Below are 26,767 nucleotides of genomic sequence, written 5' to 3'. Positions count from 1 at the left end.
GCAAAAATACTTAAGAGCTGTACACAGACTTTTGGTTGCTATTTGGCAGTTTGCAGGTCTGATGATGCTGAGAGTGGAGGTATACATAGGTGTCTGCCTCAGGCGGTGTGCAGTCAAGTACAAGTGGAAATGCACATTTCTCCTGCAGTATCCCCGAGGGCACAAATTTGGTCAACACCACATAATAGAATGAGGATACCTTTTTTTTTCTGACCAGCTTTTCTTCAAATCTAGCAACAGCTCTGTCAAAACTTCAAACTTTTTTTCCCTGACAGCTGTCAGGGGTGATGCAAGGACAGCGAAAGCTGAAAGGAGTCTATGCAAAAATGTGGGAGAAAAACAAGACCCATAAATGTCAGATTCCTAGAGATAGCTGATATATCCTAGCGCTGCAATCTGTTTGCTGTTGCTGCTCTGTCATCCAACAGAAATACTGTAGGTCGGCTTGAATAAAAGGAACGTCAGAGATTGGGAACAGAGACAAAAGAACGTGGATCACTCCTGTGTGCCTGTGTGTTTGCCAAAGAGAAAAGAAAAGGGAAAGCGGTAAAATACTAATGCAGAGCTGAGGGAACATTTATAGCTAAATAAAAGAAGTGTGTTTGGATGAAACTATGTGACGCCACAACAACCGCCTTTCACACCGACACCACACTACACTCCAGCTTGGCCTTGCTTGACCTACGAGGACTCTGTCAAGGTCACCAATGAGTGCATAATATATGATTCCTTTCTATTAGCTCCTGAAGTAATGCACCTCCCCATCAGTGTGTGAAATATTAAGTAGCAGTGTAATTGGACAGGGCCTTTAAACTGCTTCAAGCAGATGCTCTGTGCTTTTAAGTGGTGAATAATACATTTTGGTTCAATGTCTCTGTCTCCATTAATGCTCCAGTTAAACACTGCTCGAATATCACCGCTGCATTATTTCTTTCCTCATAAACAACACTCACACCCTATTTTGATAAAGATATGGCAGCACTCAGGTTGCATTATGCACGCTCACACACACACACGTGGTTGTGTACATTCATGCACGTGTTCATCTGTGCTCATGTCTATCATTTCTTGATTATGCTTATCGTTGCAGAGCCGGGCATGTGCATACACCCTGACGGACAAAATCACCTGCTGCCTACAAGAACATTAAACTTAATTTTAAGAGTAATGGATCTCATCAGTCAGTGAACCAAAAGCATTATACTTCGACACGCATGAGCGCACGGTCATTTATTTAGGTATAGTGTTACTTTGTCACAAGCACTGACCGCCTGCAATTACAGGGCCCGCCACAGGAATTGATATATTTTCATAGTTGTTTAGTTCATTGTAATCACACATAAAGCTAAATTTCCTCTTAGCAGAAGGACTCGGTTGCGCTTGGGTGGTGCAGTGATGCACGCATGATATATTTCTGTGCGGGAGAAAGTTTGTGATGCCGTATATTAATATGAGATCCTATTATGCAGTATTTCTTGTTTCATACAGTGAAGTCATAAAAACAACAACAAAAAATCTAGAAATCATTCAGCAACTTGTTAAACCTAAAAAACAGATATATTTTTATGTATCATGCAAATAAACTGAATTCGTGTTTTTACTGGACTTCTTTAAGAAGTCATAAATTAATCAGGAGTACCATTCAACCGTTAATTTTTCTCTTCAGGAATGCAAATGAATAACTGTAATTTGGCATCTTAATCAAAAAATAATACGATGAGTTACAATTTGTTCTGCTTTTTTGTGAAATTGTACATTTGAACATTCATGAACAACAGCTGTAATCATACTTTAGTATTAAAAACATCTCTTTGGTTAAAGATCTTATGCATATTGGTGGGTTAACATTACAGAAAATAAAAAATTTTATTTGGCAATTACCAATAATTACTGTTAGTTTAAATACTGTTAATTTAGGGCAGTAAACGTTATATATAACTTACCTCATGTTTATTTGTATTAAATTTGTTAAGCACTGTTTTTACATCAATACGAGAAAAGAAAAAAATGTGATCTGAATTCTAAACATTTTTAAAAGGAATCGAATTTCGTTAATGCAACTAAATGTCAGTAGCAAAAGTATGTAAACCTATGGAATCAATGTAAAAACTGATGTTAACAACTTCTGCTAGAGTGCCGTCGCATTGGGTAATATTAATGTTTACGAGTTCAGCGTCTGAACACTGAATAACACTACTGCGCGTGGTTTGCAAAGAGAAAGATACTTTTTTTCATTAATTCATACCACTCCAAGTCTACAGTTTGCTAACAATCACAAGGCTTGTGATGAATGAGACCAAAATAGAACTGTTTGGTTTAAAGGACACCACATGAATATTGAAACTTTATCCCATCTGTGAAAAAATAGTGGTGGGAGTATGACCATTGGAGCCTGTCTTGATGCATCTGGGACAGATAGTTTCATTTTTTTATGGTACCATGAAATCTGAATAACAATAGCAAATTATTAAAGATATTGTCATGACCTGTCCGTGAAGTGACTCTTAAGAAAGTACATGATATAGTAAGATGGCTTTCAGCAGAAGAACATGATGTTAAGGGGAATCGCAATACAAAAAATATCAGTTTATGTGGTTTTCTCCGAGTTCTTCCTAGACCATCAGATACTGAGAACCAGACTTGGTCCACAGGCATATCTTAGGCGCTGAAAAGTTATTACCTAAATCACTTGATCTCATTATATTGCCTCACAACCACCTAGCACTAGGCTAAAATGACCATTTTTTAGCATTTAGCTACCTATAACATCTTACGAAAGTACTGAGACTTCTTTTTCATTATGGTGCGTGGTAACCAGAAGACATTGGGCTAAAATGAGGTGTTCTTAGCCTTTATGTATATAAAACTTTTTTCAGCCCCTTAGCTAAAACGACACATTGGTTTTTTTTTCTTTTTGCATAGAAACATCTACCATCTTCCATAACAGCAGCCGATGTGCAGAAAACCACCAACATCGCCGAGTTAAGGAATGAACTACAATTTCTCCAAGTTGATATGTTGCCCTGATTGATAGTTACTACATACATTTAGATGGAGTTTCTGTTGCACATTGGTGTCACTCTATATACTGAAAGCAGCAGTTTACATACTTTTTCCTGTCATAGATATGAAATATCAATCAATCAGCAACCAAGACCAAAATTCCCATTTCACCTTGAATTCACTTTTCCACCAACTGTATAAGCTCTTTTTTTATTACTTGTATTTTATGTTTTATACAAGAAATAATATGCAATCATATAAAAAAACTTCCTCACAAGGATAGATAATATATATACTTTTTCATATTGCTTTATCAGTTGTCATTTCACGCTAATCCTCATCTTACAAGCTGAGTGTTTGTTCTCACTGGTCACACTGAGCAAAACCTTTCAGCTTTACCCTCTAAAAACCTTCTGCGAGAACCATTTATCATCTAAGTGGATTGACAGGGGAGGGAACACATCTCCTGAGCCCCACTCATGTAGCTGCCTTACTGTTATTCAATTACAGCACAGCTGGCTTCCTGGAGACTGCAAAGGCCAGCAAGACCCTATTCCGGGAAGCTGGGAGGAGATGGTGTGCATTTATGTCAAGGTTCATGAAGATGCTAAAGCTAAGACAGTAACCTTCCCCTCGACGCCTCTAATCCTCCAACAACTGGGTCGATCCTTGGCTTGCAGATCAATCAGGTATTGACAGACTTAATTGATTTCTGTGGGAAAGGGTGGCGGGCTCATCCAGGTAAAGTCTACTAACCACCAAACACACAAATAAGAAGGTTGAGATATGTCTTTGGCATTTAGTATAGAATGAATGTAGATCAGAAGGCCAAGAGAGACATGAGAAACTAATAGGTGTTCACACTGCTGATGAAAGTACGCAAAAATAGCTAGGCTGACATTTCTACCCTTCCTCATGGAATAAAGATGTAATTCAAGATTAGGCTCAGCATAAATGGTAGAAAATCAAATCCCCAGATATGAGACCTAGAAGTAATTTATAAATGAAGGATCTAATCAGAATTGTCATGGTTGATGTAACGTGAATTATGGTGTCACTCACCTAAAAATGGGCAGGAAAGGCTTCATTTAAAAATGAAAGCAGCTTCAAGAGTTGTCTGAGTCATGAACATTTTAATGACACAAATATTCATTTTGGGTAAAGTGAGTGAAATGGATTTGTTCCTGATGCCAACTGTTCATTTCTTAGTTCAAGTAAAGTGGGCAGGAGAGAGGTGTGGCTGAAGTAACGGCTCAGTGTAAATTTTATTAACTAAATCATATTTATCGATAACTGGGCAGAAAGTTCAAATTTAAAAGCCAAACATGGAGAAGCCCCCACAATTAAATAAACTAATGTGTTTTTCTGTGATTTTATGGCAAGTACAGCTATGTATATACAAAACTTATGATTTAAATCAACAAAGATGACAACCTTGCTAATGCTATCTTTGCTAGGTACCATCTGTTATAAGCTAATGTTAGCGATCTCTCATTGTGGACTGTTAAGTGACTGAGTGATGTGAAAAATTCACTTGCTCACACTCTGAGTACACAAGCACACCCACACACAAACTGCTTAGCTAGGTTTAAAATAGTTTGAGCAATACCTTTTAAACACGTTAGGAAATTTACATTTCCTGCACTTGCTAGGTCATTTAACTTGAAACATACCATAACAGGAGCTTCCAAAAACAGCCACAGGGGCTGTTTAAGACAGAAATAACTCCTAACTTCTTACAAAAATAAAACGAACTGGTAAACAAATTTTAGTTTCACTAATGATACATTCAGAGATTAGCATAACTTTTTTGAGCCATATCAGACAATTTCAGCAATTTGTAGCCAATTATGGCTCAAACACTGTCATTTCATGTCATAATTTCTCTTGCGCTTCATTTTCTTTGATGTAGTTTTCACAAATGGGCCTACCATTTTATGGTATTAATATGAAAATCCTATGCCGCTTCATTCTGAATCTTCACAAGATTTTCAGAAAACTTGGCCCTGAGGTTGAGGCCACCCACATTTTTAGTAGATGCACCTATGGTATCAATTTTCAAGTCCTAAGTGACTTCTTGAGTTATCCCATTCACAAACTTCGGTGTCCGCTTACCGCTCGTCAGCAGTGTTGGTCAAGTTACTTGAAAAAAGTAATCAGTAACTAATTACTGATTGCTTCCCCAAAAAAGTAATCCCGTTACTTTACTGATTGCTTATTTTCAAAAGTAATTAATTACTTAGTTACTTTTTAAAAACACAATTTACAACCTGAATAGGTGATAAAGCGATAGATCTTTCAGCCCAATTCTACTTTTTCTGCATAATTCATCATACAAAATGTAATCAAATGGAAAAGTCTCTTTTTAAAACTTGTTTTATTAGTTTTAATCTTTTAACTTTATGCATCAAGCAAAAATTAAATTATATGCAACATTCTCTGACTGGAAGAAATTTGTTTAACATTTAAACCTATTTTCTGCACATTCCAGCACATAAAATAAAATATTTTTTTGTGTTTATACTCACTCTTTCAAATAGATGCAAGTAAAACACAGCAGAAAATAAATAAAGTCAAAGGCTAGTTGCTCTATTTTCACCTGTAAAGCAGGACTGGGGTAGGCGGAGGTTTACCCTGGTGCAGGTGTGCTGCAGCGGTCAGTGGAAGACTCCGCGAGTTTCTCTGTGAATTTCCCGTTACAGTCGTAGCGCATTTGGCGCTTGCTTGGAAGTTTAGGGGTTTTTTCGCTGTAAAAAGAAGTTTTCTTCCCACGCAGTGAACAGTGGACACCAATGTTTTTGTCACTTTTTATGGAATGAAACTCAAAATAAGGTCAGTACTTCCACGCTTTAAACGCTGCACGCTCATACTCTCTCCCGTATATTGTTGTCCATTGTTGATCTGCAGACAGCTGTTGTCACGAACGTCGCACTCGCTTACGTCACTGTCATGAGACATTCTCGCAAAAAACTCACGGTTTTAGTAACGCAGTAACGCAGCATTCCTATGGGAAAGTAACGGTAATCTAATTACCGCTTTTGCAATGGTAATCCCTTACATTACTCGTTACTTGAAAAAAGTAATGGATTACAGTAACGCGTTACAAGTAACGTGTGTGTGTGTGTGTTACAAGTAACGCGTTACTGCCCATCTCTGCTCGTCAGAGTGACGACAATAACCCATCAGCCTTTTTGGCCAAGGGGTTAAAATGCTATGCAGTCCCATTTAAAGGAGTAGATCTGATCACTGTACAGTCAACTCACATTGATAAATGTTGGAGCTTTTCTGACTTACTCTGGTTAGATAGAGAAAACAATTTCTCAGCTACTTTTTCCAGTAAAGTAGCAGGCACAGCGCTCTTTAGGCTCATATTCTTTCAATATGAATAAAAACATGAAGAATGGATCAATCAAAATATGGGAACAATTTAATCAAAACTGTGAAACCAATTGTATGCAACAGGATTTAGAGTGTGTGGTGAGAGGACAGAGAAGAGACCAACAATGCCACTTGCGGAAACTGCACCCCAGGAAATATTAGTTTAACAAACCATGTAGATTTTAAATTGTTAGCAAAACACGTACACAGACACACACACACACAGTGGTGAAGGAGAGACTTGACAAGTTAATTCAAACTACTACGTGTTGATGCTACAGTACAGTTTGGTCTGTTTGTGCTGTTGGCCACAAAAAAAACATACAAAATAAGTGATATTGGTGCATAAATACAAAAAAAGTCACTGTAGCTCATTGCTAGGCAACATGGCATCATGCTGTCTGCTATAACAACTTTAAAGGAACTAAGAGGTACTAAGAAGTCAAAGAAAACACATCCACATATTGTGTGTTATAAAGGTTTATTTAACATGAAGTGATAAGCCAAGGACAAGGCTAGAGCTACTAAGAAAAAGTAAACTGGTTAAAAAAATTCAGATAGTGTTACTTTATTAGAACACACACACGCAAAACTCTAAAATCATTACAAAAAGCAAAACAACTTAAAAATTAATGCAACTAGGCAGATTCCTCTTTGGGAGGCAGTCTATGCCAAGGGGTGCTCAGGGGTGCTGCCAACAATTCACCGTGTGCGCTCCACTTCAGTGCAAACAATGCCTTTTATACTTGTGTCCCAGTGCCTTCGCTCATATGCATAAGTGTGGGGAGGGGACCTCACCAGAGCTACCTAGCCCCCCAGCAAGTCAGCACATCAGCTCACCAAGGAGAGAAACTAAATAAAAAACTGAGAGTTATAACTCAGACAAACATGATTAATTTTTCAAGGTAATCAAATGAACAGAGGTACAGCAAAGCAAAACACTGCAATAAAATGCAAGATACTTGTACTGCTAACGATACAGCAGATAAAAGCCAAAATAAAAATACAATAACAGGCCTAAGGCCAAATAGCAGGGAAATCTATAAAGAAAAACAAATGTTATCTGGGGCCCACCCTACCAAAGTCCAAAATACCAAACTTAATTGCTGCAGCCCTTCCCACCCTACTCGAGCACTACGCAGCAAAACACAAGGTCACCAAGGGATGAGGTGTACTTGGCCCACAAACACCGGGATCAAGCTTGAGTAAGAAGGAAGTCACTAAACAATGAACTTGTGAACAATTCGTCCGTACATGCATACTGATGCACATACCTGCAACCACCAAAGTCAGTGACAATAAGCCATGAGAGGCTGAACAAGGTGCTACAGTGTCCTTTATATGTAATCAAGCTCTGATTATTGAGCTACGTGAGCTACGTTTACCAGCAGGCCCATCCTACAGCCCACGACAAGTGATTCATGTAGTAATATATGTCTCAGATACATACATTTTAATTGTTTTTTTGTTTTTTGTTCAGCTTCAAGAGGTGCCACTTCAACCACCCCTAATATGTCTTTCATATGAGCTGAAAGTGATGTCTGAGTAAATGACAAATGTGAAACCAGTAGCAATTCAGTTTGATTATCAGCGCAGTGACAGGATGGCTGTGACGGTTCTTCTAATTCTTTTCCTACCTTTGCATCATTCTTCCTAGACAGAAATTTCACAATCCAGCTAGACTGAAGTGTGCTAACCAAACTATGTAGTACTTATTTTAAAAAAAACAAGTTTGGCGAAGAAACATCAGTTAGATTTAGCAAAATCAAGGTTTTTTTTTTTCTCTTGTGACTTGATTGTCTAAACCTAAGCCTTATTTAGACTTGGAAACATACATTAAGGTTAGCTGTACACAGTTGTCCATTGTTTTATATGATTTTCTGCATAATTCGATAGCCGATTGATTTCAGTCTTGGCTCTTTAAATCAGTGTTCAAAAAACAGAGCTACTCACTGATCAAGACCCAATTCATGCAAAATATGATTGAATGTTAAACCCGGTACATTACAGTGATTTCTTGGCACACTCTGTGCACCCTGGCAGTGCTGGCTTCTTTGATTATCCTTTAAAACTTGAGCACATAAATGGCAGGACATGTTTTGATTGCTTGAGAGTCTGCACATTCCCTTAAATACCATTCAATTTTTTTTTTATAGACCAATCAACAGCATTGCGCTGCCTAATTAATCTCCTTGAAGTTTTTTTCTTCTTTGAGATTCATCATTTTATTTGATGTCTTTAGCGTTCAATAATATGCTCCATCCTTGCTTTACACCATCACACAGATGGCAGGAGAGACATATGGTTTTGGACTAATAAAAAAGGGAAAAATTAGAATTCAGCTTGAATGAAAATCTGTGCAGCATAGTATGAAAGGAGTTGTGTTAGTCAGCTGAAGTTTCTTTAAAAAAAAAAGAAAGAAAGAAACCCAATTAATCTAACCTTTATTTAAAGGGTAACACTGCTGATTTCACGTGGAAAAATCTGCTTGCAGGTGTGGAAGAGTGCTAGTAAATCAGTTCAAAAATGTAGAACATTTTTAGTGTCCTTCTGAGGGAGCAGTGAATACGGACGTATTATCATGGACGTTGCCTCCATGCTGGAAAAATGAAGCTAATTAAGAAGTGCCTTAAACCTGAAATGCATCTGAAGGCCATCAGATATCTGTGGTTGCAAAAGGATTTTTGGTCCTATGGAAATCTTCGGGAAAAAGTCTTCATTGCTTGACCTTTTTAAACACTTTGATACTGAGATCATGGGCTCAGTTACCCACTTGGGACAAGTTGAATAAAAAATTAGGTCTATATTTTAACTCTTGGTCATACTATGTTAAAAAATTAAAGGTTATCTGTGGTATGGAATCACATACTATTTTTCTAACCAAACTTGTCACATACAGCTTTTTGCGATTGAGATGGTGATGGAGAAATTCTCATCTTAAAGGCTTCACAGTGAGACTTGATGATGTCACGATACCCATATCCATCTGTGATACTTTCTATGACAAAGAAATAACTACTAAGTGCTAACTACTGAATACATTACTAGTATTTCCTTAAGGAGGTTTAATCTGGTGACCTCTAAAAAGATCACCTAGCAATATTGTAGTGAAGGGTAAAATTACCTGTAGAGTAAAGTGTTCCTTTATTTGCTTATTTGTATGGTAACTTTGACTCATGTAAAGTCATGTGCACTTGAGTGAGTTGTCTGCCATGATATAACAATGACAGCAATGATCATGAGGAAAACATGTATATTCTTCAACTGGTTCTTGGTTTTTGTTGAGTGCTGGCTGTCACTAGGCGAAAGAAAAGACGCCGTCACATCAAAAACTTCCCCATGATTGGTTTGATCACTAGCAGATTGTAATGGTTGCCTGCAGTTTGCACAGAAGAAGGCTACTTGTTTGCAAACACTTGCAGACATTTGCAAGTACTCACTGAGCGGTGGTGCAGCTTAAAAAACTATAACTATAACTACAGGCCATTTAACTATAACTGAAAAAAGAAACATGTCACACTCACTTTTAAAGTAAAACAAATGCCTCAGTTCTTCTGCCAACGCGTTTCAAAATGGGCAACTTCCACTTTGAAAGTGAACTATGCCAATTTTTGGCTGCACTTTTCCAAGTTTCCCTACTCAAGTCAACATGTTCCATGCAAACACCTGGTAGCTGCTGCAGTCTGCTAGCAATGAAAACAACCGCAAAGACATTTTTGGGTAATACACAGTTGCCAGATAGTCATGGACTTATCTCCCAGCCTCTGTACCTGGAACCTTATTTACTTGTTCCTAAATTTTCACCATAATTGTCACACGTCCAAAATGGTTGACAAGTTAACGTCACGTGATTAATGGTCATGCGATTAATGGTCATGCGATTGCAACACCTCAGTTGGGATTTGGAGCTAGCCTCAAGTGGTCACTTCAAGAACTTCAGCTTTTGGCACTTCCTCCTTGGCATTTTTCTTATGCATTATTTATTTATTTAGCTATGGAGGTTGCTGCTTAGCTGGTAATAGAATAATGAAAAAAATCAGACCAACTTTTGGTGTTTGTGTTGCATTTTGGGTAATTTAAGCAGGAAGGGGAGGGAGAGGGCATGTAGCACAGATTAAATTGAATAACCTCTAATTCTGCTGCATGAGCCACATGTTCCAAAAGCTGTTCTGTGAATGGAAAATACTTAGTGAAGGAGAGAAAATTAAACTGATTAAAAGGCTGTCTGCAGCAGCAGAAAAGAACCTCTCCCACCAATATGTTAATATGAAATACAGTCAAAATTGAATTAAACATATGCGCTTGAATGCAAAGAAAAGGCTAGGCCTTTATACTTGTGGTAATTTTTTTAATCTGAGTTTCAGCAGGTGCCTGGAAGAAGTGCTTTAAAAATTGCATTAGGTTTCATGTGCCTAAAACCTAAACTGAATGCTTAAGTAAAAAAAACACATAAATAAATCATGTCTTTTTCTCTTTTTGTGTATAGAGAAACAGGGGTTAAAAATCATTTAAAATACAGGATGCTCTGTCACCACCTAAACATGTACCGTTTGACACGCCAAGTAAAAGCCCCAACTAAACACATGAAAATGTATTTTTCATGTGATTAAATAAGAAAACTGAAGTTTCAGCATAAATCTTCAGTTATTATGTGATTTAATCCCATTAGTATGAACAGACTGATGGTATTCCACAGTAAATTCATTGCTTAACATTTACTAATCCGTGCGTGTGTCACCAAACCCCTGACTTTAAAAACTCAGCATAAATAAGACAGAAACTGTGGGAAGTGAATCTCAGTGGAAATGTTTTCTGCCACCCGGTTCATATTTCATGGCACAACTGCTCACATTAATTGCATTCACATAGCCAGATATTCAGATGCAAACTGCTTTTAATACAAATTGCTTCAGACAGCAAGTAATAACTTTTCCCTCTTTCACAACAGTTGCAGTCTCACATCTTTCATATTCCGGGCTCATGAGAATACACCCACGGCCTTCTAATCAGAGCTCGTTCTTCACATCTTTCACTCATACGTGTGTTTTTCCAAATGTCACCCGTCTCAATACAGGTTGAGGTTGGTTAAAGATCAATTACGTTTTCCATCTAAAAGATTATCTGTGAAATTTAAATCAGATCCTTATGAATGCTCTAAAAATATAAATAACAATAATCTAGTATACTGAAAGTCTCAAGACACGTCTGAGATGGTTCATGCCTGTAGTGTCTCTTTGCACCTCTTTTTATTGATCTCCATCAACCTGAAACCCTTTGTAGCGGAGCATCAAGCACCACCTTTCACGGACATGCTCTCTCCTTTTCACCCACAGGTTACACCGTCTGTTTGGTATTCTGGTGGAGTGTGGTTGTGTCCTGGCCTTCCTCACCTGGCTACCCCCTTGTTCTGCTTTTCTAAACTAACGGTCTCTGTTAAGGTCAGTCCAGAGAAGTGGACAGTCTGCGTGATTCACATTCAGCTTTTTCTCATTACTAGATTCGCCCAAAATATTTTGGAAGTGAAGCAAAGATTCAACTTAAAATAAATTATTTTCTATTTGTTACCTAATATGGATTTTAACCATCTCAGAATGTTTTCTAATAGATAACCATCTTGGCAATACAAAGGAGTATTTGAAGGATTCTTTCACCACAAGAGCCATGAGATCAAATATCATAAGTAAAATCTACCAAAATGAAACTTTCTTCTTTCACTCCAATAACTGTAGGAGTGCACACTTGCTAGTACTGATTTGGACCCCAGTTGGCCGTCTGATTCTTTGCGCCATAGATTAAACAAGCTGCAGGAAATATTTCCTCTTTTGTCCATGTTGACATGATAGTCCAGACCAGTTTTTCCAGTCTCTTATTGTTTAGGTAAGCCTGTGTGAATCATAGCCTCAGTTTCCTATTCTTAGCTAACAGGAGTGGCAACCAGTGTGGTCTTCTGCTGCTGTAGAGATGCTCTTCTGCATACCTTGGTTGTAATGAGTGGCTTTTTGAGTTATGGCTCTTTTCTATTAGCTCAAAGCAATTTTCCCATTCTCCTCTGACATCTGATCTTGGCATCAACAAGACATTTACTATAAGATAACTGACGATCAATGGATATTTTCGCTTTTCCACCATTCTCTAAAAACCAAGAGATGGTTGCATGGGGAAAATCCCAACAGTCTCTCAAATAGTTGACCAGGCCGTCTGGCACCAACAACTAGTGGTGTGCAATACTGCATATTTTGGTATCGATCCAATACCAAGTAAATATGGGCCAGTATCGCTGATTCCGATACTTTTCAATAAATAAGGTGGATGCGTCATTGAATTGCTAAATCTCAATTAATTTTCATGACCTTAAGTGTTTTTTTATGATGTTTCCTGTTTTATTATTAAATAGTTAAAACCCAGGACATAATTAGGACGAAGTTTATAATTAAATAGAAAATGCTTATAGGAAATTAATATTATAATTTTTTATTTTAGAAAATCTTAACTAAAAGTGCACGCAAACCAGTAAACCCCCCCAAAGCGTCTAAGTCCCGTCACGTGATGGCGCTACATCTAAACACAACAGGGGGGAGGGTGAGCAAAGTGTGCCTGCTCTGCGCTGACACAGGAGCGGCGAGTCCGGCGACCTGGCTCTTTCGTCTTTGCCGAAACCACAGCATTGCAAACAAGAGCCTAACTTAAAGTAAAGAATCGATCTCACCAGGCTAGTATCGATCCGATACCGATGCCCACTTGGTATCGATACAATCGATATTTGGATTGATCCGCCCACCACTACCAACAACCATGTCACATTCAAAGTCACTCTGATGCTTGGTTTAAGTCATCTTGACCATGATAACATTAGTAAATTGAGTTGCTGGACTTTGATTGGCTGACTAAATATTTCTTTTAAAACTGGAAAAAGTGTAACTAACATAGTGGCCACTGAGTGTATTGTGAAGAATAAACTTTCACACACTATTAAAAATCTGTGACGTACTGTGCACAGTTGAGAAGTCACAACGAGCATCTTTAAACCCACTTTTAGTCCACATGTTCCCCAAAATCAAGCTTACTATGCATTCAGATTCAGAACACAATAACAGGGAATTCATAAGATGTTGTCATTTATACTGTATGTTTCAGTGTTTCCGTTATTTTGTACCTTATCTAAGCTCAAGTAGACTTACAAGCTTAAATAACTCTGTGCTTCTTAAATAATTCTAATTAAGCTTAAGAAATTAATCCAAACAACTTTAGCAAAACAGCTTCATTAGTAGTATTTTTATTGTGGTGTTACATCCCTTTAAGACTCTCCTAGTTTTGTGAAATGTCTTACATGAAAGATTATGACACAGCGGGAGGTCCGTTTTCCTGATGGCGGGGAGTGTTTAAGGAGGTAGAGGTCACTGGCAGTGCAGCACCAGCCTTTCCTTCTTAATGACGCCTCAAAGTGAGAGCCCATCATTCCCCCTAATTATTGTTGATTGCATTCATTATGTCATGTCTCGATATCTTGGAGGCGCTGTTGGTGGTTTGGGCTAAATGGCAGCTACGGGTTAGCTTGTTTCTCAAAGCTAATTGGACGTCAGGCAAACAGAGACAGAAGAAAGTGCCTCTCATCAGCAGACTGCCCACTGTCCAATGTATTTTTTATGAGCTGGCAGACCACTTACAGAGCAGACTGAAGCCCAGGGTTGTGATGCTTGTGAGATGTCAAGCACCTCTTCCCAGAAATCCCTCAAGCTCTGTTTTAATGAAATTAACAAGCTTATTAAAAAAATCTGCTGCACTGACATCTGACACAGCACCTCACTGCGTTTCTTAAATCAAGTTCGGAAGGAATAGGAGGAAGTTCGTGGCGAGCTTAACAGAAATAAAAAGAGAAACAACGTAACGCTTTTTATACTCTGGACGAACATCTCGATCCATTACTCTTGAACTTAAAAAGAAAAGAATAAAATAAAAACAGCCAGTAAACATGTATGAAGCCGCCAAAGGAAAATACTCTGACTGCAGGTTACATTTCTCCTGAAAAGAGAACGAGAAAAGATTAGAAAAGCACTCTGGGAGCAATTCTAAATCTCACAGATCAGCAGTGAAGGGACAGCCAAGCTGGCAACAGAGATACGGAGGCACAATGGTGAATCACTCCCACGCGTCCCCCAACAATACAAGGCAGGGCGGGTGACTCAGAAATACTGATTCACCTATATGCCTACTTGTACATACAGTATGTGCACCCACACTCATGCATACACACTGACAGACAAACACCCACCATCCTTATAGTGTTATTACCATATGCATTGCATTGCTTTCTTATGCCAGAGTTTCTAGCCTCCAGATATGGGAGAAAATCAAAAGAGGAGGCCGTCCTTCTTCTCAGGTCGGCAAATACTTACTTTTGTGCTGATGCCTTAATGCAGCCACATTAATGATACTGTACAAGTCTCTGCCACTGTGTAGCCATAAGCATAATTTTGCTATGTGCAGGGTTAATATTACTAATATTTTTAATCCAAAACAAGATGGACCCTTCAACCTAACCATGTAATTTTGGCACCTAAATTGAAAAAAAAAAAAAGCACAAACTAACTGCTACACATGAGTCCCAATCAGGAACAATGCCACTGCCTCCTGATTAACGGTCTTTGGATCCAAATTTCATACGCAGACGATGCTGGTTTTCAAATTAGACTTTAGGCATTACGACTTTGACGTAAACAAGAGGATCCAGGCTCCCAATCCAAGACATCTAAGGATGCACATATGTGGGAAATGCCAAAGCACGACAAAGCAGCATTATTTGATTCCCTGGGAATCAGATTGTCTGGATTTATAATCTTAAAAAAACGAGTAGTGAAGTGCATTTCACTACTGTTTCTAATAGCCTGTTTAAGACTGCGTTATATTAGGGGAGCAGCCTATGCCTGCATTTACAGAACTCTCCTTTCTAAAGGTGAAGCGGAGACATCCTTCCCCATTTTTCTTCCCTGATTTTCCTCATCAGCTTACTTCTCCAATGTCCTCTGTCCTCTTAATGCAGCTTTTTGCTTGTGTCTGCACAAAAAAAAGATCTCAGGGCTCTTCTCTGCATTACAGAGATTGAAGAGAGAGTCAGAGCAAAAGTGAGAGAGAGAGAGAGGAAGAGGTAAAGGAGCCATTTCTCAGCTGCCTTTCTATCAAAAACTCCACACTGTCCAACACTTATCACGGGTTTACATTCTCATTTACAGAGGAAGCGGTTGGTTGCATGGTTAAATGCCCTTTTAACATACTTTTAATGCCCCAGACTAAATGTGTAGAGTGCATGCAGTTTGGAAGAACTGCATATATAAACCCTGCTATTAGAATTAGAGCCAGAGCATATAATATTACAGCAAATACTTCTTAGCAATGAAGCTTTAGTTGCCTGTAGTCAATAATACAGCTTAACTGCAAGCAAAACTGCATTATGTGAAAATTTTGGCAAATTTTCTTATATTCTTTCTTGAAAGTACAACAGTATGCACTCTCATGTTTGGGAAACCAGGAGGCAGTAACTTTAGCTTAGCATAAGCCTGTGAGTAGCAGAACGCAGCTGGTTTAGCTCAGAGCAGAGGCAGATTTAAAGGTGCCTCTGCATATTAGATTTGTTTTATCCATACAGAATATAAATATAAAACTATTAAAGTGTGATTTTACAGACAGACCTGCTCTACATTTACTTCTTGACCAGTGACCAGATTAAGTCCTAAATCTATTTTTGAGTGCATTTTGGCAGTAATGGTAGACAGACGGTCAGATCCCAGAGGGTGCCATATGCAACGGAAAAAATATAACACTTATTCAGGAAGTATTCCTCTGACTGTCTTTGGAAACAAGTTTTGTTTTTAAAAAAAGGAAAGAAATTCATAGACAGCCAGATACTTCGATAAAAATGAGATCATTCATTCTTTATTTTTCCTCCACAGTTTAGCTAAATTGAGCAGGAGGGAGGCTATAATTATTGCTGAACTATTGCTGCTAATAGCTTTCATAAGGTACACTAAACTGCTAAATATCTGGATTCACTTGTCTTGTGTTTGAATTTTGACAGCATCTGTTCTCAAATCAAGGATACCATAAAACAGTAACATATAACCATGACTGTCAAGCATTTGTTGCTATTAGCTAGCTAGCGCTGGCACTGAGTTACACCAGGTGTCCTCTTGGTCTCTGTTCTTGAACAGGTGAGAATTTATTGTTCCACAAAAACCGTTTGACTGTTATAAACCATTCTGATGGCTGTATTTTAAGACAACATAGGTAAGTGAGCTATTTTGAGCTAGTCAGAGCTAAAATTAGCGCTCCTTTTACCTAGCTAAAATGCTGCGGTAGCTTATGCAGTTGTTTTAAATGTGTATAATGGATTAAATTGACTTGACTAAATGGACATGACTAAATGGTAAGCAGAACTAAAAAATAATTCCTTTGTAAGTACAGCATTTGTATGACAGGAAGCACAAAGTTGCTTCTGTGAAGAAGTGGGATTAGTAGCGTCGGTGACACAACAATACCAATTAACACTGGCTAACATTAGGCATTACAAGCATCCCATAAAGCAACATCACTCCACTGATTTGAATTCCCATGTATTTGATTCCTTATCGATTGTGATTTCATGTGAAAACATTCTATAGTCATGAAAATTTAAAGACTGTTTTTGCCTTAAATATATCTATTATTGAAGACTGACCAAACATCCACAGCAATGAGCTGAAAATGAAAACGTGGTAGAGCGAATCACACGCTCACTTTCTTCCACATAAAATGAGCTGTCGTTATAGTGCTTGCAAAATTACAATGGCAAGAAAATAAGCGTATTGTGGCGAGAAGGTACATCAGCTTTCCTGCCAGCTTAAAATATAACGCTCCAGAAAGTAAACCTGTGTGAGTCACTCCCGCTAACAGTGGAAATATTGACTGAGCTGCTCAGTGTACTGCAAAACTTGATGGCTCTCCCAAACCTGATCGTTTTTCCCAGGAGGGCAGGAACTGGTTGTACCTCGGGCTCTTTTTCGGATACACATGCACACAACACGGATGGATTATTCATGCGCTCGTACGGACAAACATGCTCACTACATTCCAGCACACACCTCATCGCTGACACCTGAGCAGAGAAGGAAATTGGTGCCAAATTTGAGGGACACTTCGAAAACTTTTCATTATTAGAAGACCTGGAGACAAATTCTGCACTGTTCCAGCGCTCTCACAGTATCTCAAGGTGTTATTTATACTTTGCCACCGGACTGTGTGATACTCCGGGAGGAGGGGATGATGGGGGGGAGGGCTATATGAGGGAGATGGGTGTTGACGATGGCACTTGTCGCCACATGGCACCTGTCAGTGCCTGTGCTGACATGTACGCTCAGATGGAGAGCAAGATTTATGGCAAGCAGCTTTTAAAAATCTGCCACTTGGCAACACTGCATCATTAACAAGCCTTCTGAAGGCCCACACTTGGCCTGCTTCCAGGAGACGAGAGGGAGAGTTCAGCATCTCTTTACCACCTCCCCCTCCCTTTCCCTCTACCTCCATATATCCTCCTCTATCTTTAGAGTACTATGCAAAGTCAGCACTCTTCAGCCATCTACCTTTAACATATCAAATGCATGCCCGCCAGCCTCTTTTTAACACTGAGGAGGAGAAGTGAAGGGCTGGGTGGCAGAGTGTAGCCATTAGAATGGACACCTGGTGGCTGATGCTGCTGCTACTCTCATTGTCCCCCCAAAAACCCTCCACGTCTTTCAGTCAAACAAACTGAAACACTGAACTTCAATTGCAGAGTTTGGAACAAGTGGCTTTTCCCCTAAAACAATCCAATTCACAGTAAAACACCAATCAGGTTAAAAAGAAAGAAAAGAAAAAGGGCCAATCCCCTGAGATTAAAAGTAGCACTATTAGAGCAGTAAGTGGTGTCTTTATGAGAATGCAAGCTTAGCAGAGGAAAATAAGTGAGGCGGCTAAGCAAAGGACATCAAAGAGGCTTACCTCGAGGAGTTGCATGAGTGGGCACAAATCACTTATCATAATTATCATTGCTCCCTCCACACCTCAGGCCCCGATTCACAATGGGGGGGGAAATAGAGGCAGACATGATCTAAGTCACATTGAAATGCCACATTCATATGATTGTAGTTAATTAAGGAGGGTCCACAGCCAAAACAAGTTGTGAGATGATTTCTTTTGTTTCAACTTAACGGTTAGGTGTGTGACGGTGCGCATGATCACCAGGGGTAAACTTGTTACTTTAATGAGGTGTAACTAGAGGAGGGACACAAACTTGGACGAGATATAAAGCATGTGGGGAGGCATCTGATGAACCATGGCCTTTACCCCACAGATTTATTGCATTTTCTTTTCTTTTTTTTTTTGAGACGAGCACCCAGGGAGACGATGTGCTGGGTGGATCTGATGTGTTTTACCAGCCGCTCAGTCGGGAACCATTACAGAAAAGTAACACAGTTATGCATGCAGTCAAAACCTCACATAACTGAAAATCCTGACAGCGGGTAGGCGCTCTTCTCTTAAACCATCGTACAGACCTCATTATTTTCCAGATTTGTCTCTGTTTCTCAAATTAAATGTGAGATTATCTGCTTTGCTTGCATTTAACTCTCTATGTACTATGCATTGCTTTTTTCAGAGTCCTTACGGATTGGTGTTTTGGCTCTGTTCTGAGGCTCAGTAGCAAGACTACAGCACAGAACACACCTTAATAACAACAGACGTGGTGCTGATCAAGTTCGACAGGATAAAAGGAAGACCTGGGGTGGAGGTGGGTTGCAAATTGGCTTGCAGATACAGTGCAGCTGAGCCTTAAATATTGTGGGATGTTATTTAGATCAGTTGGTCTGCCAGAATTACTGCTGCACCTGATATCTAGCCGGAGCTCTTGGTAACATTTCTATCAGAAAGCTGATAGTTGCAGTGGCTGTTCTACATTCTCTTTCCTCTAGACTGCTCTATCAGCACTTCTTTTACACAGACTGCATTGTAGTTGAGAGTATGTATGTTTCTGGGAATTGATATGTCATGAAAGAAAAATGTCAGGCTGAATGAAATGAAAAAAGCAAGTCATTCTTACTATATTTTCTGGTTACACTAAGGCCTGATTTAGACTTTTGCAGGGAATCCTGTAGAGTCTACAATGAAACAATGAAAGGGACGTTGCCAGTATTTTTGCTTTGCTTGGATTGCTATGTTTTAATTACAGAATTGTCCATGTGTTTAATATGCAATGCCAGTTATAATAGAAACAAATAAAATGCTGGGGCTCTTTTTTATGGTCAGGTTTTTCGGGAGCAATCATATTTTCAAACTTTTCCACTTCTTTCGACTTTACATCCCCTCTTGTCCATTCTGATACTTTCAGCAATCTCTCTTCAGGATTTTGCTGAAATTTGTGAGTCCATATATTGATACTGTGATTATTAATTCTGATCCTAAGATGATGACCAGCTGACACATGTCCTCACTGACATCTTCAACCTCTCCCTGAGCACTGCTGTCATCCCAATGGGCCTCAAGGCCACCACCGTCGTTCCTGTGCCAAAGAAGTCCTCACTGTCCTTCCTCAATCACTACCGCCCCATTGCACTCACACCCATCATGATGAAGTTCTTCGAGAGGCTCGTCATGAGGTACATTAAGACTCTTCTGCCACCCACACTGGGCCCACTGTAGTTCGCCTATCGCCCAAATTGGTCAACAGATGACCTCATCGATTTTCACGTCATGTCTTAACTGTTTTTAATGCCTCCTATTTCATCGTATCTTTGTAGATCGTTTTTCAAATTAATTTGCCACAGTTAGTTTTGGACGCGCGGCGGTGCAGTGTTTTGTACACAGTCTAAAGATGGGGTTAGCTTAAATGGTGACTCTAAACTCTTCGTAGGTGCAAATGTGAGCATCCGTCTCTATGTGTTAGCCCTGTGACAGGAGACTTTTCTGAGATGTACCCCACCTCTCACCCTATGGCAGCTGGGATGGCCTCCAGAGCTTCCTCTGTGATCCTGAATCGAAGAAGTGGAAGAAAACGGATGGACGGGCTATTAGTGGCAACAAAAGTTACTCAACCTCACACATCTCTGTGTATGAACATGACTAGATTTAATCCACACATTCTACTGAATAATGTTACGTGACTCAAACATCCCACACAACAGAGATAACGCCCAAATTCAAAATAACCCAAGCAAGAGAAGTATAGAATCACTCAGGCAATCAATAGTTCAGTAAACACACAATCTTTATGAATGATTTTACACCGAGATCATCTTGTTTTATTGATTTTTTCCCCCTGTGCTTTCTTGCTATACTCTTAGCCAAACATGCAGTTGATTAAAGCTTGTGTTTTAATGTTCGAGTGGCTTTCACACAAAATATCATGCAAACATGGATTATGCAAACAATAACTGTGTAGGTAGTGCAGTGGAAATATGACCTTTCTCTTTTAATACCACGTTAACGTCTGACATGAAACTTGAATGCCCGAAAACTAATATTGTTAGTAATGTTGTAATAGTAGCGATGCAAAAAACCATGTATCAGCACATTGAATTACATCACAGTACATCAGAGACTGCGATGCTATGTAAATATCCCCCCATTTATATCAATGAACTACAGTGCAGTTTCCTGCCTACATGCAGAGCATTGTTAGAAGAGGCCTCTATTCATCATCAAGAACACCAGCAACAAAGAGACCTTGATGTTTTTTTATATAAATCTTGTCTGTTTCCATCCATAACCAGTCTCAATCCACATTTTTCTGTCTGGTCCAAATGTAAAATTCACTTGTGTCACACCAAGTGAGTCTAAACACCCAACGCTGAGAGTGAATGAGAGCCCTTATTACATTTCTCTAGCTCGGTGTTGAAGAATTCTTACATTTTTGTGCACCCGCCACTGGTGTGAGGGATCTAACAAGGCCGAGTGATGAGGAGCTGAAACAGTGTAACAATCGTCGTACCCCGCGCCAATTATTTCACATTCCTGTGATGGGTAAAATGCCTGAAAGCGCTAACTTCCCACCCGAAAAAAGTTGGTGCTTCACTCCTCCTGTTCCTTGTTTGGCTGCCACGCATGGCTTCTTCTTAGACTATCCGCAGGGACTGATCAGAGTAGCGTGGTCTTGCTAACAGAGCTTTGGCCATGTGTTAAGGCTAACAAGGTGAAAAAAATAATAATGAGCTAACCCAAAGAAGAGGTCTTTAGCTCTTTTCTGACCTCAATGTCAGTATTACCTCAATCCAATTCATCCAGTATGTTGCTCCTGCCGGAAAAGACGAGCATTAAGTGGAAAGTATGAACACAGCCTGACCCTCCGCTGCAAAGCTCAGATTTGAAGTGAGGGGAAAAAACTTGAAGAAAGCATCTAAGACTTTTGCATGTATCTCTTTAGCAACATGAGCCATCATAAACTGAGAGAAAAGCACAAAGAACAAGAGGCAAAAATGGCAGGTGAACTGAACAGTCACATTCAGTACGGCAGCATATGGTGGCCAGTAGCCACAGTGTTCATGTTCTCTCGTATTTGTTACTTGAAACTCTATGAAGAGCTTTTGGCATGTCAGCAAAAGCTGTTGGAAAAGCAAATAATCATTAACTCCCACCCAGGCAACTTTGAGCAGCTTGTTGCCTAGCATGAGACCGTCTGTTGATGATGTAAGCCTATGCACTTCACAAGTACCTTCAAAAACATATTATTTTATCACTTTATCGCTTGCAGCACTTGATATCTCAGTTTCCGTACTCTAAGTTAAGAAACCATATCAGCACAGCGCAGTTAGGGCTGCGGAGTTTCCTTGTGCACAAGGACACTCCGCCAGCATAAACAGCAAATAATAAAGCATCTTTGCTCAAGCATGAAAAATTACATTCAGTCTTTTTTTTAATCTAACAATGAATGAAATCCCATGTCCTGAGCACTATATGCTATTCATGAAACAGAGACAGAGGAATACCCACCCACTGCAATAAAGGAAACACATTTATGTGTAAGCATTTGACCATCTACCTCAAATCTGTACTTGTTTTTTGCACATCAAAAACATATAAAACTATACTTTACTAAAGATTAACCTTTAGTCTAATAGTAGCGCCGGCAGACAGGAGTCACAATTCTGGCAAAGTGGCTCAGATATCACGGGGTAACCGACATTATTAAAATGTGTCAATACACGCCTTGGCATGCTCTAAATAGCCAGTGCATTACGATGAAAAATATGGCTTTTCATTTTTAATGAATTCCCCTTTTCATCTGTGGTTGGAACCATGCATTATTTCGCTTAAATAACAGCTTGAGGTCCTTAGAGGTGAGGTTATCCAATATGAAATGAAAACATGAGCACACCCTTATTTCCCCTTGTTTCCTGGAATAACCCTATAGCCCCATAGATTGATAACACATCGTGTTAGACACAGAGAAATGATGCTTTAGTTAACCGTTGACACACAGATAGTAATCAGTGATAATTTTATTACAGTTTATTGATGTTTATGATAAAGAAACAGATGATTCCCAGCAATCAGAGGGTTTTCATAGGGGTGAGGGGTGAGGTACACCCTGGAGACACTCTTGTTCACACCTACGGCCAAATTAAGCATCACCTGCTAACAAAACAAGCATCTCTTTACTGTTTTTCTGTTTTTACCAACTGCGTGAGGAAGCTGGGGCACCAGGAGGAAACAGAAAGGCCCCAGCCGACAAGCTTTCTTCCTGTGACGCCACATCTCTAACAACTGCATCAACGTGAGCCATGATAGACTGAGAGAAAAGCACAAAGAACAAGAGCAATCATGAACACTATATATATACATAGAGGCAATTTTCATCAGCACAGGCATTTTCTATACATTTTTGCCACCTTTTACCTAACTCCAAGTGTAAAAATGTAAATATTTCCACAGCTGTGAAAGATAGATCGTTCACTCTTCTGTTATGAAACCTTGTATTTTTTTAGGCATTTTTCAGAGTTAAAGTTTGACGTTGCCGAAGAAGCTCAAGGTTTATTCTTTTTCTTTTTTTTTCAGCAAACGGCGTCACTGCCCGAGGCTGCGCGAGGGCTGATTTGAGCAAAAAACCCCACAAAACAACACAAAGACCAACAGGCACTATTACTTGCCTTCACTGTAGAGTTTGGGTTATCAAAAAAGTGCATTTTTCCTTTATTCCATTTTCCTTGTCACATCACTGCAGTGTATCACATTTAACAGATAAGGACAGTTTTAAAGTTGCTGCCATCGGGGAAAACTGGACCGACTGCATTTCAGCTTTAATCTCACTAATATCAAAAGCGACTTTTTTTTAAAGATGCTAATAAATTAGGGTTATTAACCAGCACATTTTAAAAGGGGGAAACTGGGATCTGAGGAGAATGAGATGAGGGATACATTTTATTAGCAAACCAAAAACTCAAGAACTATTTTTTTTCAGTGACTGGAATTATTTATCACGGATCTTGAAGAAACTGGCTCATATCTATTGCATGCCATACATCTCTCCTGGCTGCATTGTCTCCGACATTTGAAGGACTGAAAGTGACAAATATCGACAAGTTTATTCTAAGACAGAATGATGCGCTCCTCGGCAGGGATTTTTTTTTTTTTAAATAGATGCTATGCTGGCATGGGTATATGAGGGGGTGGGATATGACAATCCATGATAGGAAATTGATTTTTTTTTTCTTTAACCCTGGGTTCAATTATTGAGGTTCACGTTTGATGGGACAATAATGATGCCTATCTGCAAATACTGCCCATCCCAACTCCTGCCATTTTGTTTTCTTTTCCATCAGGTTTGATGGAGCTTTAATTGATTCACTAATTGCCTTTAATTATAAAGTAAATGACTTCTTTCTTCCACGCTAGTTGGGATATCTGTTTCGGCGGCTATCAAAGAACAAGTTAATAACCTGGATGGTAGGGTTAATAATCACAGCCGGTGGTGTAATTGTCATTAGATCTTAGTAAACATATAGAAATGGAATTAGTCCATGAGCACACGATTGCGTTTCGTGTCACATCTTCTGCAATCTTCATGCTATAAACCTAAACTATAAAACCCAAATTCATCATATATGACTCTGATTTCTTGTGTTATTTCTTTAAGAAAACAGGACATTTGCCATTCATGCCTTTTTCTTTGTGGGTGCTGTGGAAGAGGTTACGCCGGAGCTGCCGCTAAACTGCTCATTGTGGGAAATAAATCATAGGACAGACATTTTCTAGCAAGTTACTTTGTAAAACTAAAGTTCACCAATAATTGAAGGCTGAAATAAAGGGAGTATGCTGAGACTTCTGCTGCTGGTGCGGTTGTTGTTGAGTTAAACACACCGCTTGCTTTGCCACCCCTGATAAATAAAACATAGAAGTGCTTCAGGAGAACGGGGTCTGCCTCCCTGCCTGCATCAGACTTTCCCTGAATACACTGTGGACACTGTGTCTCAACCTGACACCACAAACACTCAGTGCTTTTCACACGTCTGCACTCGCTAGCTCTTTACCATTCCGCATTCACGTAACCCCATATTCATGCCAAAAATATTCATGCTTTTTCTGGAACGCTCGCTTGTGATCTTATCACAGAGTGCCGTAGTCGCCGTTCACGTGCATGCTACAGATGGCTACGCACAGGAAAAACACAGGCACAGAAAACATGGGCAATTCAGCTTTATTAGTCCCTCACTTTAATGTCTGAATTCCTTCAAACTTATTATTTTTTTTCCTCTGAGTAATATCAATAAGTGTCTGGCTCGCACTAAAAAAAACATATGAATAACACAATTCAGTTTAACTTATGCAGCTTCAATTCACAACAACGCTTATCTCTGAGTTTCGACTACTGAAGAGAACACCAATCATTCAACTCAAGTAAGCAGCTGATGACAGTGGTGTGGAAAAAAACTCCTATACAACAGGAAGAAACCATATCCAGGCTCAGCGAGGGCTGCCATCTGCAGTAACTGGTAGGGGTGGGGGAACAAACAGGAGATACTGTGCTACTTCCTAACTCAGGGACAAAAACATCACTATTCCTAAAGTTTGCTGTGAGCAGATGTCTTCATATGAAAGGAAGAAACAAGCTTTTTGTTAATCCACCATCTACTGACCAAGCAGTATGCTTTGGTTGTATGCAGGTAAACAGTTCGTGTGGAGAGCAAACGAGGGATTACGTTCTTTGATGTGCAATCTGGAAAACAATGGTTTTGATCTAATGATGGTAGCTTTTTATTGGCTTTTTACATTTTTTATCTGCACAATGACCAGCACACATAACAGAAAGGAAAACCATGAAGTATTTCCCCTTTTTAACAAGGGGCTAAACTAGAGGTGCCACATTTTGGTCAGTTTGTATTTGTCTGTGCAGATGTCCAGTTGAAGACACTACCACTGAATGTCGATTGGTTGAAAAGTTTGCCTATGCAGGAAAGGAAATGATAGCAAAGCTTAGAGTAAAGGGGAGCACAGACAGTGGCTACAATGAACAGCATATTTTAAAATCAGTGTTAATGCTCAGTTTCATTTAACTACAGGGAAAGTCTTTGTATGTTATTATTTTGGTCGTCTGCAGGCTATAGAAGGGCAAACTACAACAGGAATAGGAGTAGCCCACAGACCAGCTGTTGCTCATATTTTACACACTGCCCTCTGGTGACACTACATAAGTACAACATGTTGGCGCAGCTGTGCGTAGGTCCCTTTAGTCAGCAGGCTACTCGATGCAAAACACCAATCAAAAAGGTCAGTAACTGTGCCTACAAAAAGCAAAAGCTGCAGCTCAAGTGACTACTGCAAAGTAGTCACTTTCTGCGTTAACACACTACAGCATCACTTAGAATCCTCCTCCTTGAAAGCCCTTTTTGTTACCAATACCTTCACCATGTATGGAGCACAATGGAGCAGCATGGCCAAAAGCTTGTGTAAGAACCTGTTTTCTTGATCTGATTTCTATCTGTCTGATCCAAGGTAAGGAATGGATAGTGCAGAACCCTGTGAATGTCAAAGATATGAGCACGTTCCTGATACACATGCCTTCTTCAGTCTTAAAGACGTTAAATCCTTCCATCGCTACGGCGTCTGTTTGGTCTCTTGTGCCATATTCATGGACTCCACTCATTACCAATAGTGCTCCTCAACCAGAAGGGGGGCCTGTCAGCTGGCACTTAAACACGATACTGCTTCTGATGCAGGGAACAAATCACAAATGTGCATCTGCAAGTATTAATAAAAACTCAGGTGACATGAGTCGATTACCAAAAAGGTTAAGTGGAATCCTGGAGTGCTACTGCTGGTCCCTATTGTATACACATGACTGTGCAGCACATGAGTCTTGCAGTAGCATGCTCTCAGACTCTAAAGCTTTCTT

At 39.4% G+C, this 26,767-nt stretch overlaps 1 long non-coding RNA gene across 8 annotated transcripts; it reads left to right on the top strand.

The window, feature by feature from the left end:
- The first annotated feature begins 3,375 nt into the window (after positions 1 to 3,375).
- Positions 3,376 to 25,142, top strand: LOC102075644 (uncharacterized). 8 transcript variants are annotated; one of them, XR_003219491.1, is made up of 6 exons: positions 3,376 to 3,692; positions 11,715 to 11,819; positions 18,774 to 18,908; positions 19,043 to 19,174; positions 19,847 to 20,039; positions 20,327 to 23,417. It is a non-coding gene; the product is annotated as an uncharacterized LOC102075644 (long non-coding RNA). The 8 variants fall into 8 exon arrangements; XR_003219494.1 differs by lacking the exon at positions 11,715 to 11,819; XR_003219493.1 differs by lacking the exons at positions 3,376 to 3,692; positions 11,715 to 11,819 and adding an exon at positions 23,434 to 25,142 and having other exon boundaries at positions 15,445 to 18,908; positions 20,327 to 23,152.
- The last annotated feature ends 1,625 nt before the right edge of the window (positions 25,143 to 26,767 follow it).

The sequence above is a fragment of the Oreochromis niloticus genome, linkage group LG3 (assembly GCF_001858045.2).
Source record: "Oreochromis niloticus isolate F11D_XX linkage group LG3, O_niloticus_UMD_NMBU, whole genome shotgun sequence".
Taxonomy (NCBI): Eukaryota; Metazoa; Chordata; class Actinopteri; order Cichliformes; family Cichlidae; genus Oreochromis; species Oreochromis niloticus.
This window is presented reverse-complemented; position numbering and strand designations above follow the sequence as displayed.